The sequence below is a fragment of the Balaenoptera physalus genome (assembly GCF_965194825.1).
Source record: "Balaenoptera physalus genome assembly, chromosome: 7".
Taxonomy (NCBI): Eukaryota; Metazoa; Chordata; class Mammalia; order Artiodactyla; family Balaenopteridae; genus Balaenoptera; species Balaenoptera physalus.
Window position 1 is genome coordinate 108,689,803 of NC_138886.1, and position 19,066 is coordinate 108,708,868.

The 19,066-nt window shown below is 39.6% G+C and overlaps 1 pseudogene across 1 annotated transcript; it reads left to right on the forward strand.

Annotated features, from left to right (window-relative positions):
- The first annotated feature begins 2,049 nt into the window (after positions 1-2,049).
- Positions 2,050-11,725, forward strand: LOC309664615 (alpha/beta hydrolase domain-containing protein 17B pseudogene; annotated as a pseudogene). The gene has a single exon. The product of its transcript is annotated as an alpha/beta hydrolase domain-containing protein 17B pseudogene (transcript).
- Positions 11,726-19,066: the final 7,341 nt, after the last annotated feature.

Consider the following 19,066-nt stretch of genomic DNA (forward strand, 5'->3'; position numbering starts at 1 on the left):
GCTGGCCAGCCACTCTTAGGAGAAGTGCTACAGGGGGATTCCTGCATTGGGCAGGAGATGAGCTCTAAGATTCTGTTATTTTGTAACTGTCTGAAATGTAGGTCCTATACATCATAAATTAGATTAGGGGATAGACTAAAAAATTTCAGCGGCTTCTTAAAAACATTTAGAGTTTTGTTTATAGAAATGAAAAATGAAAGTAAAAAAATGAAAACCATGGGTCATTTTTTTAGGCTCCTTTCAGCATTTTGATTTCATGTGTCTTTGTGTTCCTCTTAATTTCAGATCCTGTTTTCTTTCTTTTACTTCACCTATATGTCCTGATATTCTCTCTATCTCTCCTTTTACACAGAAGATTTTCATTTATTCCATGGGTGGTAGGTCTTTGGATCATACTGGAGGAATTTAAGGTCTGGTTATTTGGAAATGATTAGAGTAAAAAATCTATAATATCTCACCTAGCCTGGTGAGTGTTTCTTTGTATTTTTTTTCTCTTCTCCAACCACATCTTTTAGTCAAGACCACGTTTGGGTTTAAGAAAAATCATTAATGCTCATAATATTACGAATAAAGGAAAAGAAAGTAGAATTGTCAGAATGATTCCAGAGGAATACACATGCAAGTACAACCAAACTAATCTTGAAAAAAAAAAAAAAGAAAAGAAAGAAATAATGAGGACTTTCCATAAAACTAGAATTGCATACACCATAATTACAATAATTGACATAATACTGGGAAAATGACACTCATTGATTAAAACTGAAAAGTCCAGAAAGAGACTCAAATCAATATATAATGAAAGTCCCATTTAAAATCTGTAAGGAAAAAGGTGACTTTCATGAAATGATTAACTCTTTGGAAAAGAAGAGGGTCTCCCCAAATTTCATAAATAAAACCATGGAAGACACCTGAAACATTGTAAATCAACTATACTTCAATAAAAAAATAATAAAAAATAATAAAACCATGGAAGTACTGGGGAAAAGTATAGGTGAACATTTATATATTCTTTGGGGAAAAGACTCTTAAAAATAAAAAACACCCAAGAAAGTATCTGAAATAAAAAATATTGATACATCTAATTTTAAAATGTCTGTGCATCAAAACCACAATAAACCGTATAGGCAAATAGCAAAACAAAAAGGAAAGTATTAACAACATACATGAAAAAAAGTTAATGTCATAATATATAAAAAGCTCTTACTAATCAATAAGATTAGGAGGACTGTCTCAATGGAGGACAGAGCAAAGCACAAGAATAGTAAATCAACTCAGAAGAAACAAGTGTCCAATGAACATGTGGCAATTGAATCTTGGACTGATGGCAAATTAAAGCTATGAAATGCTATTTTTTTTTTTTTTTGTCTATCCATTGGACAACATACTTTTGTTTAATGTAAACATTTAACATTGACTTCAGTTTGGGAAGCAAGACATTCTCATATACTGATGTGTGTGAATTGATGCAACCTTTGGGACAGCATACTTGGCAATATATCTCAGAAACCTTGAAAATATTCAGTCCTCTTTGACAAAGGAAGTCCACTTAGAAGAATTTTTTTCTAAAGAAATCACTAGGGCTGTATGCTAAGGGTCAGCTGTAGGAATGTTTGTATCGAGCAGAAACTAGAACCAATCTAAATGTCTAATGGTCCAATAGTGATCATTTAATCAATGTTGACATGTCCTATGTAGCCATTAAAAATGTTGTAGAAGACAATAAATGCTGGAGAGGGTGTGGAGAAAAGGGGACCCTCCTACGCTGTTGGTGGGAATGTAAATTGGTGCAGCCACTATGGAGAATGGTATGGAGATTCCTCAAAAAACTGAAAGTAGAGTTGCCCTATGATCCAGCAATCCCACTCCTGGGCATATATCCGGACAAAGCTATAATTCAAAAAGATACATGCACCCTTATGTTCATAGTAGCACTATTCACAATAGCCAAGACATGGAAACAGCCTAAATGTCCAACGACAGATGAATGGATAAAGAAGACATGGTATATATATATATATATATATATATATATATATATATATATATATATATATATATATATACATATACACAATGGAATACTACTCAGCCATAAAAAAGAATGAAATAATGCCATTCGCAGCAACATGGATGGACCTAGAGATTATCATACTAAGTGAAGAAAGTCAGAAAGAGAAAGGCAAATATCATATGATATCAGTTATCTGCGGAATCTAAAATACAACACAAATGAACTTATCTATGAAACAGAAACACACAGACAACAAACTTGTGGTGGTCAAGGGGGAGGGGGGTGGGGGAGGGATGGAGTGGGAGTTTGGGATTAGCAGATGCAAGCTATTATATATAGGATGATAAATAACAAGGTTCTACTGTATAGCACAGGGAACTATATTCCACATACTATGGTAAGTCATAATGGAAAATAATATGAAAAAGAATGTATATATATATGCGTATAACTGAATCACTTTGCCATAGAGCAGAAATTAATACAACATTGTAAATTAACTATACTTCAATAAAATTTTTTTAAAGTGCTGTAAAAGAACATGGAAAGATGTTCATAGTGTATGTTTCTGTATATTTCTGTTGCTGTTGTTGAAATAACTGTCATTTATTTATTTTGTTCAAGTTGGTTTGTTTTTTAAAAAATGGTGTACACTTTGAGTAAAAGAAGCGAGATTTAGTCTGGAAGCTTAAAGGGCTGGAGCACAATTGTGGCTGCAGGGTGTCTTGGGTCTCAATCCATCCTCCTAGACACAACCGCAAAGCACTCAGCCTCTGGCCTGGAGAACTTCTGGCCACGCTCTGCGTTTTGCAAGCTCTGTGTTGGTGTTACTTGGTGCACCAGGGCTGGAAGAATGGACTAAGGGTGAAGTGGAGCCGCTGGCAGCCCTCTTGGGAACTCCTCCCTCTCAGGTGGCTTCTGTTCCATGCCCTCCAAGCCTGGAGCTGTGCAAGGCCCTGGATGGTTAATCAAGTCAAATCCAAGAGCTGTCTCACCCTCTAGTTTACAGTAAACATGCCTTCAGGCACAAGTGCCCAAGAGCTGGACAGTGATGCCAGAGCAGGCACTGGGGAGCCAGCATCTTTTAGGAGAGACTCTTTGTTTTCCCCTCTCTTCCCCTTCCCTCCTCACCCCTCCCCTCCTCAGCCCTTTCCTCTTCTCCCCCTCTTCCCCCTTCCTTCCCATCCCCCTCTATATCCTCCTTTAGGGATAGGCCTGAGGCTAGTACAATTTGGGAGAGGAGAATCTCTTTAAGAAAACAAGTACACAGTTATGAAATCAAATTCAAGTGCAGGAGGACCTTGAAAGGGTTCCTTCCAAGTGAGAGGCCTGAACTTAATCTTCATAGGCTTCATGGTAAATCTACCTTTAATCCTGAATCTGGTTTTTATTGTTTGCATGAATTTCCTTTTAGCTTGTATTATGTATGTTTTCCTAAACTACGTTAAATATTGTTTTACATATTTTAAGCTTTATGTAAATGGTATTCTCCATGAAATTTTTATACAGATTGTTTTTCTTTTTTTTTTTTTAAATTAATTAATTTATTTATTTTTGGCTGTGTTGGGTCTTCGTTCTGTGCGAGGGCTTTCTCTAGTTGTGGCAAGCAGGAGCCACTCTTCATCGCGGTGCGTGGGTCTCTCACTATCGCGGCCTCTCTTGTTGCGGAGCACAAGCTCCAGACGCTCAGGCTCAGTAGTTGTGGCTCACGGGCCCAGTTGCTCCGCGGCATGTGGGATCCTCCCAGACCAGGGCTCGAACCCGTGTCCCCTGCATTGGCAGGCAGATTCTCAACCACTGCGCCACCAGGGAAGCCCAGATTGTTTTTCTTACTCAACATTACATTTGGGAAATTTATCCATATTGATAAGCATAACTTTAGTTTCTTTTAATTGCTATATTCCATCACGTGACTCAGAATGTATCTACTCTCCTGCTGCAGTTTTTCAGTAAAAACAGCAGGTTATAAAACAAAAGCAGGTTGTAAACGCACGCACGCGCACACACACACATACACACACATACTGCAGAGCAAGTAAATCAGTGTCATTTTGTTGTAAGACTAGAATAGAACTAGGTCAAAAAAACATGATTTAAAAAAGAATCCAGAAATAATCCTAGAAAATTGGTATATGATACAGACAGCATTTCAATTCAGCAGGCAAAAATGGACTATTTAATAAATGGTATTGAGAGAATCGGCTATATGTAGACAAAATAAATAAAAACAAATCTCTACCTTACATGATACACAAAATTATAATTTAGATGAATTAAAAACCTGAAGCCTCAAAATACAAATTTTAAAGTATTAGGAAAAAAAGTATATGGAAATATCATTATGATCCCATGGAAAGGGGAACCCTAAATAAGTCATGGAAAGCAAAACTCATATAGTAAAACACTGAACAATTTAAATTAAATTAATGAATAAATATCATCTAAATTGTAAAATAAGGAACTGTATAATAAAAGATACCCTAACATAGAAAACAAACTTATGGTTACCAAAGGGGAAAGGCAGGGGAAGGGATAAATTAGGAGTTTGGGATTAAAATGTACATGCTACTATATATAAAATAGATAACCAACAAGGACCTACTGTACAGCGCAGGGAACTATATTCAATATCTTGTAATAACCTCTAATGGAAAAGAATCTGGAAAAATATATATATGTATAACTGAATCATTCTGCTGTACGTCTGAAACTAACACAACATTGTAAATCAACTATATTTCAATAAAAGTTTTTTAAAAAATACGAAAAAATTAAAAAAAAGATACCCCAAACAGCATGAAAGACAAGCTGAAGACTGGGAGAAAAATTTGCAACTTATGTAACAAAGAATGAGTATAACAGATATATGTGGGGAAAACAAACAAACAATCTCCCTTTAGAAAAATGAGCAAGGGATATGAATAGGCAATTCATAAAAGAGGAAAAACATGTAAGAAGACGCTCAAACACAGTTTTTATCAGGCAACTACTAATGAAAAAGTTGAAGAGATGCTGTTTTACACCTAATGTACTGGCCCCTTGGAAATGTCTGGTAGGTGAAGGGTCACTGAGACTGCTGGGAAGTGGGAACTTCTTGATTCCATTTTCATACTCCAAGATGATGCAGCCCCTTGAGAGGCAACGTGGGCATAACCCTGGATCCACAATTTCTTCTTGTAGGAATTTAGAATCTTGAAATATGGAAAAGACACATAAGACATTTACTGCAACATTGTTGGAGTTAGAGAAAAATTGTTAACAATCCTAAGTATCCACTAAAAGGAGAGGATAATAAGTAAAATATGGTATAGCCATACAATGGAATACTATTCAGCAGTTAAAACAAATTCACTTGATCAATATATTAACACGATTAGATTTCCAAAACACTGTTAAATCGCAAAATCATACTTATAGTATGATGCCTTACATGTAAACACAACACACAAATACATCAACATATTGTACGATTATAAGATTCTGGAAGGAAGCACACCAAACTCCCAAGAGTGGCTGGTCACTTGGACAGAAGGAAGGGTCTGGGATTTATGAGAGGTGGTCAATGAGAAATTTAGTTTTATATCTGATGCTCTAATTTTGTTTAAAAGGTGCATGTATTTATGTAGTTCTTGTTCAATTAAAATAATTTAAAAGATAAAAGATTAGAAGGATGTATGTTCACAGTGATAACACTTGGAATGAAATTATAAATTTTACTTTATTCTTTTTTCTTATCTGTGTTTCCTAAAATGTCCACAATGTTTGCCCATCACATTTGTAGTAAGAAACCAGATATTGGGAGAAGCCACTCCCGATCGCGTCTGGGTTTTTGAGAAGATTCTCTGTTGGTTCGGTGAAGGGGAGAGAAGATGAATAATCTTTCATTTAGTGAGCTATGTTGCCTCTTCTGCTGTCTACCTTGTCCAGGGAAAATTGCTTCAAAATTAGCATTTTTGCCACCTGATCCAACTTACATGCTGATGTGTGATGAAAGTGGAAGCCGCTGGACGTTACACCCATCAGAACGAGCAGACTGGCAATATTCTTCTAGAGAAAAAGATGCTATTGAGTGTTTCATGACTAGAACCAGTAAAGGCAACAGAATTGCCTGCATGTTTGTGCGTTGCTCACCCAATGCCAAGTACACTTTACCCTTTTCACACGGAAATGCTGTTGATCTTGGTCAGGTGAGCAGCTTTTACATAGGACTGGGATCACGGATTAAGTGTAATATATTCTCATATGATTATTCTGGATATGATGCAAGTTCTGGGAAACCAACAGAGAAGAACCTTTGTGCAGACATAAAAGCTGCTTGGCTTGCTCTTAGAACAAGACATGGCATTCACCCTGAAAATGTGATTATATATGGCCAAAGTATAGGGACAGTACCATCTGTGGGTCTCGCTGCTGGGTATTAGAGTGCTGCTATTATTCTTCATTCTCATTTGACCTCAGGAATGCGAGTCGCTTTTCCTGATACCAAGAAGATCTACTGTTTGGATGCATTCCCAAACATTGACAAAATCTCTAAGATTACCTCTCCAGTATTAATAATTCATGGGACTGGAGATGAAGTCATTGACTTTTCACATGACCTCGCATTGTTTGCGCGTTGCCAAAGACCTGTGGAGCCTCTGTGGGTTGAAGGGGCAGGTCACAATGATGTGGAACTTTATGGACAGTATCTTGAAAGATTGAAACAGTTTGTGTCACAGGAACTGGTAAATTTGTAAAATATTCTGAATATTTGCATACTGGGTTTTCTTTCTTGCTGAACTGCCCTCTTTGGTAAATAACATAAAACCTGAAGGTTTTGTTTGCAAATCATGTCAATTGCCTTCATAAATGTACAGGTAATGATTTGTTAACAGACTTAATGAAGGTTTTAATTACCAAACTAGAAACTGAAAATAACAGTTATCATGCAGTCAGGCCGTGTAATTTATATTTTTTCTGTGAATTTTTTTTTAAACATCAAGATGAGTACTGTATGAAATTTTAATTCTATAAGATCAAATGCTATGAAAGTATTGCCAAATGTTTTTGCATATCAGAAACAAATTTATAAATATTTTTAAAACATCTCAATGTACTAAATCTTATCCTGGTATACAAATGTAATATTCTTTCAATAAAAAGCTGTATATCTAAAACAATTCAAGTACTCAGAATAAACTGTATGAAAACATGCAAGTTCACTAAAGATGACCTAAACCCTGTTGTACAGGGATAGAGATTTAAAGGTTATTTTATTGTAAAATAAGTGAATTTTCTGTATTCCCTGGTTATCATACATTTTCTCCTTTAAAAAAAATGATGTAAGTCTTAATTTTTACGCCATTTGTTAATTTACCCACTAGTTACCTTGTAAATGAGAAGTCACAATAGCACTGAATTTTAACTAGTTTTGATTTATAAGTTTGGTACTGTGAGGCAACTACTTAAATTTTTCATTTTAGTAATTTAAAAGGCATTTAGAGATTCAAGAATAATTTTGTACGCAATGTTGTTTTAAATTTTGACTAATCTCGTAGAAATGCAATACTGTCACTATTAGAAAACCTGAAAGTCCATTACATGTTCTTTAAGACCACAAACAGACTGGCTATTTGATCCCTTTTCACTTTGACTATTTTTAAGAATAGGACCTCTTGTTTTGGATTACTATCTGAGAATTTCCTGGATCTACTCCTGGATGCAGGAGATAAGAAAACGTTTAATTCATAACTTTTATATTAACGAATGTAGTGAAAAAAATAAAGCTCACACAAAAACTAAGTTGCCTTTCCTTGAATGAATCCTGCTTGAATAAAACAACGAAAGAAAAATAAAAATAAAATTAACGGTATGCAGTCTAATTTGTAAATGAGTGAATATTACACACTGTGGAAATAATACACACTGTGGATATGTTTTAAGGCCTTATGTAGTTTTAATTGTTCTGCTTGTTCTGTGGTTATGTCTAAGACTATAGAGTATGATTCTCTTCAAAGTATATCAAGTATTGCGAATGCTTTGGTTCAGATGTGTCAAATTAACAGTAAAACAAAAATATGTCACTCAAAAAAAAAAAAACCAGTTATTCGTCAAGGATTGCTGGAAGTTCAAAAATTCTTTAAAAATTAAGAATATACCCTTATATTCTTTAAATATACACCTTTAAATATACCCTCCCTGTCCCACCCCCCAGCTTAAATACATAGCAATGTGTTTGGGAAGAGTGGCAGGTTTTATTGCAAAATTAGGCAATTCCCCAAAGTCTGGCAGTGTAGAAAAAGGTTCTGGGAATCGTTTAGCTTGGTTCAGGGGGTTCTAGGGAAAGGGCTCTTGTTTTTTACTCACCGATGTTCCATTAACCAGGACACTCCAGGGACCTGACTTAAGATTTACTGACAGTAAATATTTAACTACAGTTAAACTTAGCTACTGTCTGGGAATGAGTCTTCTCAGATAGCTGAGAGTTTTCATCTCTTTTACATTTTTACATTGTAATGATTTGGAGTAGAAGAATTTCTAGAATGTTTTACGTACTTTTCTGCCTTCTTAGACAGAACACAGAGTATCTAGTTTCAGCTTTCCCAACTTTGCTATTTCTAAAGGTTGCCACATGGCACATTCTCAGGAGCTGTCTATAGCAACACCCTCTTTCCTGCTAATGGCTTTAGAAGTTAACTTCTTGGAATTGTTTGTAAAATAATCAGTGTGCGGTGCTTGTGCTAAGAGGATTCCCTAAGATAAAAGAACACACAAACTTTGTGGCATCTATTTTGGCTGTTTCACACCCCCCCTTTTTTCCCCCCGCTTTCTGGTTTTCAGTAATGTTCTAAATTGCTGGCCTCAAGTCTGGAAGGTGGTACAGGTAGAAAAGAAAGAACAGCATTATTTATTGCAAAACTGTGATCTCTATCAATGTCAAAGCTTTTGCTAATGGCACAGAGCTCTTGCCACAGAACTGAGCTGCCAATGGATGAAATGTGTGAATGACCCTAAATTAAGACAGAAACCGTAACCTTATAGCAGTTATACAGTATCTACTAGAAGATTTTGTGGTTTTACACAAGAATTTCCCAAGATACAGCAGGTGATGATTAATGAAGCCTTTGTAAGTAACAGCCTTATACATGTGAGAAAAATGGGGGTCCAGGAGGGTTTGTATAGAGCTGGGTCTATAATCTCAGGCCTACTCTTTGCAAAACCAGAAGGGGGAAGGGAAGGGAGGGTATAAAACGTAGCCACGAAGCTCAAGTATCACAGATAAGGACTTTTCTTATGCATGTATCGCATTCTTCATTTTTCTTCCTATTGCAATAACCAGGCAGCAACGCAGAGGGGTGATGATTCACAACTACATTCCAAGGCTCTGAGTGCAGGAAGTTATGGCTCATTTGATGTTATCAGTTAGCTGGGGTGGGGGGTGACCAGATCTAATAAAAACACATAGGACAAAAGTTCTAAATTCCTTTCAGAAGGAGCGCTTTCACTCTAAGCATCGCAGGACCTGTGTAAATTGCCCCTGCAATGTGTCTACGTGAGATAAACTCACAGAAATACTGTAGAAGAGAGAGGGCCTGTTCATAAGTCTCAGCCAGGGCTACAATGTTCATCTCTAGCAGATGCAGAGCAGATGAGGGCTCCTAGTGAGTTGATATTGCAATGAAGATGTGAAGAGGATGGAGCCAAAAGCATAGGAGTCAGAGATAGACGGGTTGTCTCTTCGCTTCCCCATCTCTGTGTGCCTCAGTCTGTCTTCAATAAATGGGGAGGCTCACCCTTTCCCCTGCCTTACAAAAGTCCAGCCTTATAAAAGTCTAGCCTTAGAAGAGGCAAAAAATAAATGATGCCCATGGAAATGCTTAGAGTTATTTGGGGAGGAAGGAAGTTGTGTTAGATTGAAGTATAGTACTGTCTCTCCTGAGAGGCCTAATCCTCGTAAGGGAACAGGACAAAGCTCTGTGGTTTGTCAACTGATCCTCTTTAGGGTAAAGCTCAGTCTGAGGGTTGGTTCCCATTCTAGGAGATATGGAACACCCACAGCCTTGGGAGGGCATTGTGAATGTGCCTGAACTCCTAGAATATTGGTCCTGGAAAGGATCCGGAGATCACTTCCCTCATTCTATAGACACAGAAATGAAGGCCCAGAGAGGTGAAGGGGCTTCTCCGAGGTCACACAGCTACTCCCAAATCCAGGGCTTCAGTTAACAAGCCCAGAGTCCTTTTCACAGACCTTCTCAAAGTGGGGTCCTCTGAGATTGCATGTAGCAAAAGAGGACTGCAGAATCACCTGATGTGTATACTGGGGCGCCAGGGAGGTGGCGGTAGTGGTGAGGCGAGTTGTTCAAATGCAGATTCCTGGGTCCTACCCCAGACCTACTGAATCAGAATCTTTGGGATCAGTACCTGAGAATCTGTATTTTAGCATGAAGCTATTCTTATGCAGCCCTGCTTTATTTCAGCAACACCTTAAAGTGTTGCTTCTAAATGACCTATGTAGAGTGGCGACCCTTTATAAAGTCTCCTAGAGAATATGGAAAGAACACATGCTATTAGTTGCCACCAGACAATGCCATGCCCTCAATTAGCTACAAAGTATGACAGTCAGCCGCATGTCCTGTAGGCCACAGTCATACCCTTGAATGTTCTGAACGATCAAATCACATTTGGGAAACAAACGCAACTCATGTGGTCCGGTCCCTTTAAGAGCCTCTCTTCCCCTGGGCTCTGGAAAGGGTGTGCTCTCCTCGGCAGGTCACTCCCACTTTATCTTACTGTCCCCGCCACCTCTCTGAGACATCTCCCTTCATTCACGTGTCTCTGGCCTGAAAGCAGATGTTTTCTGATACAGGGCTGAACCCACCCCTCCCTTAATCAACCAAAAGTGCTCTGGCAAGTCCATAGGAGATAAATATAGCTGAGATCTTCCCTGTAGGAGCCTCTTGGGAGGTTAAATATGGTATGTGAACAAGTGATGGAATTGCTAGCAACTTCCACTTAATGCCCATAAAGGGCCCTTTGCACAAAGTCATCAACTGTGCCGGGCACTTCCAAGCAGAGTTAGTCTGAAAGGGAAAACCTCTGAACCCAGCTGGGTCCCTGGTTATTCCATAATGGCTTGAAGCTTAGGGAGGATTTGTCTCTTGGGTGCCCATGCACCCGATTGCTCCCTGTCTGCCTCCCAACAGGTCCTCACCTGGCTCCAGACGGCCCTGCTGGGGTTAGAGCCTTTGCAGCTTCCTCCTCTGCCCAGGCAGCACCAGCAAAGATGGAGCCAGATTTCAAGAGGGGCCCCATCAGGGAGAACCACTCACTAAAAGACAACCTTCACGGCAGCAAAAACCCAAGGTGGAGCAAAAGAGGACTGCAGAGCTTTCCTTCGGTCTGCATTTATTTTTTAAAAAAGGTAGTTTGGGGACTTCCCTGGTGGCGCAGTGGTTAAGAATCCGCCTGCCAATGCAGGGGACACGGGTTCGAGCCCTGGTCCAGGAAGATCCCACATGCCGCGGAGCAACTAAGCCCATGTGCCAAAACTACTGAGCCCGCGTGCCACAACTACTGAAGCCTGCACACCTAGAACCTGTGCTCCGCAACAAGAGAAGCCACTGCAATGAGAAGCACGCGCACCGCAACGAAGAGTAGCCTCTGCTCAACGCAACTAGAGAAAGCCCGCGCACAGCAACAAAGACCCGACACAGCCAAAAATAAATAAATAAATAAATAAATAAATAAATAAATTTATTTTTTTAAAAAGGTAGTTTTTAGGCTTAAAAGGAGAGGTAGGAAAGGACTGTTATTTGAATTTCTCTGCAATTTGCTTGAGAAAACAAAACCAGAGGTTCCAAGGAAGCAGGGGCCAGGTGTCCCCCAAACTCAGCTCAGCATCTAGCAGCTAAGACAGTGCTCAAAAATGATGTGTTAAATGAATAAGCCACTATCTGGGTGTGACCACTGGTGGTACGGCCACTTCTTGTTGAGTGTCATTCATTGACACCGTGGTGACTGAATCATGGTCCAGGGTAGACTTCTAGACTCAGAAACCCGCTTTTGTTGGCTCCTTGAGAGTATTTTGATTTCTCAGGGGCTGATTCGTATTTATCAGACTCCCAAGATTAATATGTGGAACTGGAATGTCAAGTTACCCAGGAATCACAGAGAGAAATAAATGTGCTGGGGCCTCACATGTCCCCTCTCTGTGTGGCAACCCTCCTGGAAACCAAAGGTGACCAGATGGTGACCTGGTGGGCAGAGAGCCAGAACCAGGGGAACTAGGAGAATCAGACGTTTCATGGTATCAAGATAAGTAACAGGGCTTTATACAGCCATCCAGCCAAAGGCACGGAAATACAGCCCTGCCATCAACACTCACGGCCCCTGTGTGTCCTGGCATCAGGCAGGCTGTCATAGGAGGGGCCATTGAGGCTTTGCAGAGGCTGCATCTTTCTTCATCTCTACACAGACAGGTGTCGCTGAGGTTTCCATCTGTGACTCTCCTTTTACTTCCAGATTTCAAGACCATTTCTGACCAGCCCATTCTTTTCCCCCCATCCTCCAGTTTTATGGAGATATAATTGACATAAACACTGTATGAGTGTAAGGTGTATGCATAATGACGTACATATGTTGTGAGAAGGTTACCACAATAAGTTTAGTTAACATTCATCACCTCATATGGTTACAAAACATTTTTTCCTCGTGATGAGGACTTTTAGGATCTATCTCTTAGCAACTTTCAAATATACCATACAGCAGTGTTAACTGTCGTCGTCATGTTGTACATCACATACCCAGGACTTATTTATCTCCTAACTGGAAGTTTGTACCTTTTGACCCCCTTCCTCCAATTCCCCCTCCCCCACCTCCAGGAACCACAAATCCGTTCTCTTTTTCTATGAGTTAGGTTTTTTTAGATTCCACATCTAAATGAGATCATACCGTATTTGTCTTTTTCTGTCTGTCTATTTCACTTAGCAGAATGCCTTCGATGTCCATTCTTTTTTTTTCTTTAATTGAAATATTGTGACTTTCAATCCATTATCAGTCAGATTTTAGGAACCTGGACATCCCCTTCTCTCTTTCAGGTGACAGCCCACCTCTGATGTACTGTGTGCAGACTTTCAACTTTAACACTCAGAAGAAAGCTAAATTTCCCTCATTGCCAAAGTGGTGAGGGTTATCGTTCTGTAGGCCCCCAAGTACTAACTGACAGCAATTATAAATCAGATTTCTAGACAGAAGATCAGTTTAGGGATTTTTGTTTTACCTTTTAACCCCTACCCTCCAGTGCCATGGGTATATTACAAAGAGCTTAGATGGATGATGGTGGAAACCTCCAATGTCAGCTAAGGAGGCCATCACTACTGAGGAATTCACTAGTGGGGACTCTCTGTACTGCCTGAGGAGCCTCTGGTATCATTTAGGAACAGAAATTTTCAGCCTGTGAGATCCAGCACGTGGCAACAGACAAAGCACCACCCAGAAGTCAAGAGGAACAGAAAACAGTAGAATCAGAAGGAAGTGACGATCAGAGAGCACATAGGACCATGGTCAGTGCTTGCAGGCACTTGATGTTCGTTGACTGACGGCCTGACAGACTGAATGAATACCTAAATAATCCCACCGCCTCATTACACAGAGGAGGAACCTGAAGCCACAGGGGAAGTTAATTTGCTGAGTCATACAGCTGAGCAATGGCACCTGGGCTTATAGGGGACCTGAGTCTCAGCTCTGTGCTCGTGTTATCACAATGATGGCAACTGGATAAATCAAGGAGAGCTGGGGTGGAGAGAAGGAAATAGGGAACCATAAAAGAGTAAAACGATTTAAAATACAGGCATACCTCGCTTTACTGAACTTTGCTTTATTATGTTTCTCAGATAACTGCGTTTTTTACGAATCGAACGTTTGTGGCAACCCTGCATTGTCAGATGATGGTTAGCATTTTTTAGTAATAAAGTATTTTTAAATGAAAGTGTGTACTTTTTTTTTGACCTAATGCTATTACATACTTAAAAGACTACAGCATAGTGTAAACATAACTTTTATTTTTATTTTTGTTAAATTTTTATTGGAGTATAGTTGATTTACAGTGTGTTAGTTTCAGGTGTACAGCAAAGTGAATCAGTTCTACATATACATATATCCACTCTTTTTTAGATTCTTTTCCCAAATAGGCCATTACAGAGTATTGAGTAGAGTTCCCTGTGCTATACAGTAGGTCCTTCTTGGTTATCTATCTTATATATAGTAGTGTGTATATGTTAATCCCAATCTCCCAATTTATCCCTCCCCCTGTAAACATAACTTTTATACGCACTAGGAAACCAAAAAAATTCATGTGACTCACTTTATTGCAATACTTGCTTTATTGCGGTAATCTGGAACGAAATCTGCAGTATGTCCAAAGTATTCTTGTAATTATGGAAGAGGAACCCACAGCATCAACCTCAAAGTTTGTCCCTGTCCTGCCTTCACACTCTTTCCTCCTTCCTCCCTTCCATCCAGCCCCTTCCTGGATGAGGCAGCATTTTTAACTTCCTCTTGCTTCCACCTTTAGGCTCTCCCCTCTATATCCCCTGGAGTCGACATGTATGCATCCCGTACTAAATAAAACCCTCACTAGATCCAGCTCCCTTCAAAACATGGCCTTGTTTCTCTTTACTTTTTACCATCCAGCTCCTTAAACAAAAGAAACTAGACGTGCATCGCCCAGTACGGTAGTCACTAAGCTTCATGAAGCACTTGAAGCGTGGCTGGTCGAAACTGAGATGTGCCATAAGTGTGAAGCATACACCAATTTCAAAGACAGTATGAAAGAAGAATGTAAAATATCTCATCATAATTATTTTGAATAAGTTGGAATAAACAAAATATATTATTAACATTAATTTTCCTCGTTTCTTTCAACATTTTTAATGTGGCAACCAGAAAATTTAAAATTACATTTGAGGCATGCTTTGTATTTCTATTGGGCAGTGCTGGTCTAGACTCTGCTTCAAAGCATTTAAAGACCATCTCGAACACAAAGTGCAATGTTCATAAAATTAAAATGGGTGTTGAGTCTATGGAAGAGGTTGTGTTCTCAAACCATCATTTTCAATAACCTTTTAAGTGAGGAAAAGCAGAGGTTGCGTGTGACATGGGAAATCATGATGGAATTAACGTGGTGACCCGCTTGTTAATCAGGGAAATTGACCCTGAAAGGATAGTAATGATACAGCTAATGTTGGTTCAGGCTTTATGCCTCTCATAGGACATCCTGGCCTTCTTAACATCCTCAGAAGCTGTTTGAGGATGTGCCTTCCTGAGGACAGCTTAGCACCTTCTGGGACCTAACAGGAATGCCCATGGGGGGCATTTGATGCCCCATGGTGGAGAAGGAAGAGTGCGGAGGCACTATGGAGTTGGTGGAAGACCTGGGCCCAGATGCTAGCTCAGTATGACCTCATATAAGTCACCAACCCTCTAGGTTTCCTCCTTGGTGCAATCTTTGTGCTGTAGCATAGTGCTTTCTCTGGAGTTCCCATCTTTCTGTTTTACACTTAGAACTGGGGAGGCCTTGAGGAAATGACTGGAGATCTTTAACCCTCCATTTACTGTTTGTAAGATGGAGACTAGGACAGTGCTGTCTTACAGAGTGATGGAGAGTCAACGAGATAATCCATGCCTAGTGGATGCCCAATAAACATTAAAAACAAATAAAAGCTTACAAACTGAAAGGGATCTTAAAGGTCACCCAGTCCAACTCCCACCCAAACTCAAGGATGCCCTTATATTTCCCCTGATATCTGGCCTCTCCTTGTTCACTGCCAATGGAGGGAACCTCACTGTCTCACAGGGCAGACCTTGTTTGTTTGTTTTTAAATTTTATTTTATTGTGATAAAATATACATAGCATAAATGTGACCATTTTAACCATTTTTAAGTGTACAGTTCTGTGGCATTAAGTACATTCACTTGTTGTTGTATAAACTTCCCACCATCCAGCTCCAGAACTTTTTCATTATTCCAAACAAAAACTGTACCTATTAAACAATAACCCCCCATTCCCCTGTCTCCCCAGACGCTGGTAACCACTGTTCTTTCTGTCTCTATGAATTTGACTACTCTAGGTATCTCAAGTAAGTGGAATCCTACAGGATTTGTCCTTTTGTGTCTGGTTTATTTCATTGAGCATGATGTCTTCAGGAGTCATCCACATGGTAGCATGTGTCAGAGCTTCTTTCCTTTTAAAGGCTGTATAATATTCTATTGTACGTGCACACAACCTTTTGTTTATCCATTCATCCGCTGATGGATGGTTTTGAAAGTCTCTACCATCAGTTCCTCCACCAAGTGAGCTGAATCATGCCTTCCTGTGACTTAAACCCATCTGCCCAGCTCTGCCCTTGGGCCAGAGCATCAGACTGGCCTCTTTCCCACAAGAATCCCTGGATGTGAACCACCAACTCCTCAAAGGCTAAGCAGTATTTCATAATTTCCAGACCCTTTGCCATTGTGGTTTAAATCTTTAGACCCACTTCAACTTGCTGATCTCCTGTTCAAAAGGAACCATCCTAAACTGAGTTGATTTGTATTGTACCCTGGGACTAACCTCCCTTATCTTGACCCTACTCACACAGCCTAAGAATGCATTGCCTTTTTTTTTGGCAGCCATATTTCACTGATACCTCTATTGAACACGTTTTATTGGGTGCCTCGTAAAGGTGAGGCAATTCAGTTAGCAGTTTAGAGCTTGAGCTCGGGGGCCAGACCTCCTAGGTCAGAATCTGAGATCCATCCCTTACTATGTGCCATTGGGCCTCAACTTCTCAGGGCCTTGTTTCCTTATCTATAAAATAATAATAATGGTAGAACCTGCCTCATTGGATGGCTGCGGAGGTTACATGAATTAGTGCCTGTCAAACATGAGAAGAAGGCGTGGCAATCAATAAATGTGCTATTTCTCTGCGCAGGGCACTGTGCCAGATGCTGGGGGCAGGCAGTCAGCCAGGCAGACCAGCTATGGGCTCTTTGTGGTTCCCAGTCTAGCGAAATGGTTGGACAAGCAAACCATTACATGACAACCAGAATTTATTCATGGGCAAACATGTAATTAAAAGATATGTTTTTAAGTAGAAAGAAACCCCAATTACACTACAGTGTATAAAGTCTTATGAGGAGAGGATTGCAGAGTGAGATGGGGGCACAGCAGGGGGGCACCTAACTCACCCTCACTTATTCGCTCAGTCATTCATTAAAAATAAATTTGTATTGGTGCAGCCACTATAGAGAACAGTATGGAGGTTCCTCAAAAAACTAAAAATAGAGTTGCCATATGATCCAGCAATCCCATTCCTGGGCATTTATCTGGACAAAACTATAATTTGGAAAGATACATGCACCTCTCTGTTCATAGCAGCACTATTTACAATAGCCAAGACATGGAAGCAACCTAAATGTCCATTGACAGAGGAATGGATAAAGAAGATGTAGTACGTATGTACAACGGAATACTACTCAGCCATAGAAAAAGAATGAGATAACGCCATTTGCAGCAACATGGATGGAACTAGAGATTATCATACTAAGTGAAGTAAGTCAGAAAGAGAAAGGCAAATACGGTATGATATCACTTATATGTGGAATCTAAAATATGACACAAATGAATTTATTTACGAAACAGAAACAGACTCACAGACATAGAGAACAGACTGGTGGCTGTTCAGGGGGAGGGAGAGTGGGGGAGGGATGGATTGGGAGTTTGGGATTAGCAGATGCAAACTATTATATATATGTATACCAGGAACTAACACAGCATTGTAAATCAACTATACATCAATAAAATAAATTGTTTTTAAAAAGTAAAAATAAATACTTACTGGGTCCCTACCAGTGTTAGGTACTATTGTTGATTCTGGGAAGTAGCTGTGAACAAAACAAAGATCTCTCTCCTGGGAAGCTTACATTCTACTGGTGGGAGATGGACAAAAGCATAATAAATACAAATACATAATAAAAATTAGATTGTACATTAATAACTACAACTCTACTGTCTATTAGAGGCAGAGCTGGCATGGTTCTTGATAGATCATATGTTCTATGTGAGCAACAATTAGGACTTTGGGATGAATCCAGGGGTTTTGGCTTGAACAACTAGAAGCAAACCTGTGAAGTCAGGATGGTTCCCAGAGGAAGTGGCATGTAACTGGGGACTGGAAGGACAAACAGCGGCCGTCCAAGTGAAGAGAGCCAGGAGAAACGTCCTGGGAGCTGGAGCTTGTCCCAAGCTGATGGGCAACTACAGCATCATGTGAAGTCTTACCAGTTTAGGAGGGCCTGTCCTGCCTTGCTTGTTCGTGAGGTTCAGGATTTAAGGGTACAATTTTATCAATATGTTTTTAGAGATTTAAAAAAACAACCTTGACTTGTAGCCTTCTGAAAAGCTACTCCTCCTAGTATTGCGTCTTCTAAGAGGTTGGTAAGTTTGCATTCCATGACTTTTTCCAGTAGTTGATTAAAAAAAATAGTTGAATTGAACTTGGTCAAGGACAGGGTACTATGTGACACCTCCCTTGCTGATATTCGCCCCATTAATCAACTTCCTTGGGTAGTACAGCTTACAAATCAATCCAACCATAAAATAATATTACATGGCCTGCATTTCTCCATCTAACTCTGTAATAACAGCCCTAATAATCAAATGAGATAAGATATGAGAAAGTGCTCGAAAACTTTCCAGAGTTCTACAAGTTGCCACTATTTAGTATGACTTGGCCACCAAACTTCTGGGAATGAAGAGACATGGAGATTAAGTTAGGACTCTGCTGTCACAGGACAGGTGATTAAAGGACAGAACAGCCTCTCTGTATTTCCACCTGTATAAATGTGCTACATTGTAATAACCTCACACCTGGGCAAGTGCACAGCCTTTTAAAAGAAACATGCTTTACTTGCACCAAACTGATCAGTTTTGAGAGATGGCTATAGCTCTTGAAGTGACTTTTGTGAATGTGAAGCAAATGGTGAGAATGTGAATTGGTCCTTTTTATGATAATATGGAAAGGAAATCTATTAACTGTA